Genomic DNA, 2,397 nt, shown 5'->3' on the forward strand with positions numbered 1-2,397 from the left:
ATGAGGACACACACACACAGGCAGTTCATGAGGACACACACACACACACAGGCAGTTCATGAAGACACACACACACACACACACACAGGCAGTTCATGAGGACACACACACAGGCAGTTCATGAGGACACACACACACAGGCAGTTCATGAGGACACACACACACACACACACACACAGGCAGTTCATGAGGACACACACACACACACACACACAGGCAGTTCATGAGGACACACACACACACACACACACACAGGCAGTTCATGAGGACACACACACACACACACACAGGCAGTTCATGAGGACACACACACACAGGCAGTTTATGAGGACACACACACACACACACAGGCAGTTCATGAGGACACACACACACAGGCAGTTCATGAGGACACACACACAGGCAGTTCATGAGGACACACACACACACAGGCAGTTCATGAGGACACACACACACACAGGCAGTTCATGAGGACACACACACACACAGGCAGTTCATGAGGACACACACACACACAGGCAGTTCATGAGGACACACACACACAGGCAGTTCATGAGGACACACACACACACAGGCAGTTCATGAGGACACACACACACACAGGCAGTTCATGAGGACACACACACACACACACAGGCAGTTCATGAAGACACACACACACACACACACAGGCAGTTCATGAGGACACACACACACAGGCAGTTCATGAGGACACACACACACACAGGCAGTTCATGAGGACACACACACACACACAGGCAGTTCATGAGGACACACACACACACACACACAGGCAGTTCATGAGGACACACACACACACACACAGGCAGTTCATGAGGACACACACACACACACAGGCAGTTCATGAGGACACACACACACACACAGGCAGTTCATGAGGACACACACACACACACAGGCAGTTCATGAGGACACACACACACACAGGCAGTTCATGAGGACACACACACACACACACAGGCAGTTCATGAGGACACACACACACACACACAGGCAGTTCATGAGGACACACACACACACAGGCAGTTCATGAGGACACACACACACAGGCAGTTCATGAGGACACACACACACACACACACACACAGGCAGTTCATGAGGACACACACACACACACACACAGGCAGTTCATGAGGACACACACACACACACAGGCAGTTCATGAGGACACACACACAGGCAGTTCATGAGGACACACACACAGGCAGTTCATGAGGACACACACACACACAGGCAGTTCATGAGGACACACACACACACAGGCAGTTCATGAGGACACACACACACACAGGCAGTTCATGAGGACACACACACACACAGGCAGTTCATGAGGACACACACACACACAGGCAGTTCATGAGGACACACACACACAGGCAGTTCATGAGGACACACACACACACAGGCAGTTCATGAGGACACACACACACACACACAGGCAGTTCATGAGGACACACACACACAGGCAGTTCATGAGGACACACACACACACACACAGGCAGTTCATGAGGACACACACACACACAGGCAGTTCATGAGGACACACACACACACACACAGGCAGTTCATGAAGACACACACACACAGGCAGTTCATGAGGACACACACACACACACAGGCAGTTCATGAGGACACACACACACACAGGCAGTTCATGAGGACACACACACACACACACAGGCAGTTCATGAAGACACACACACACACACACACACAGGCAGTTCATGAGGACACACACACACAGGCAGTTCATGAGGACACACACACACACAGGCAGTTCATGAGGACACACACACACACACAGGCAGTTCATGAAGACACACACACACAGGCAGTTCATGAGGACACACACACACACACACACACAGGCAGTTCATGAGGACACACACACACACACACAGGCAGTTCATGAGGACACACACACACACACACAGGCAGTTCATGAGGACACACACACACACAGGCAGTTCATGAGGACACACACACACACACAGGCAGTTCATGAGGACACACACACACACACACACAGGCAGTTCATGAGGACACACACACACACACACAGGCAGTTCATGAGGACACACACACACACAGGCAGTTCATGAGGACACACACACACACACAGGCAGTTCATGAGGACACACACACACACACACAGGCAGTTCATGAGGACACACACACATAGGCAGTTCATGAGGACACACACACACACAGGCAGTTCATGAGGACACACACACACAGGCAGTTCATGAGGACACACACACACACACACAGGCAGTTCATGAAGACACACACACACAGGCAGTTCATGAGGACACACACACACACAGGCAGTTCATGAGGACACACACACACACACACACACAGGCAGTTCATGAG

Source organism: Hemibagrus wyckioides, linkage group LG02 (assembly GCF_019097595.1).
Source record: "Hemibagrus wyckioides isolate EC202008001 linkage group LG02, SWU_Hwy_1.0, whole genome shotgun sequence".
Taxonomy (NCBI): Eukaryota; Metazoa; Chordata; class Actinopteri; order Siluriformes; family Bagridae; genus Hemibagrus; species Hemibagrus wyckioides.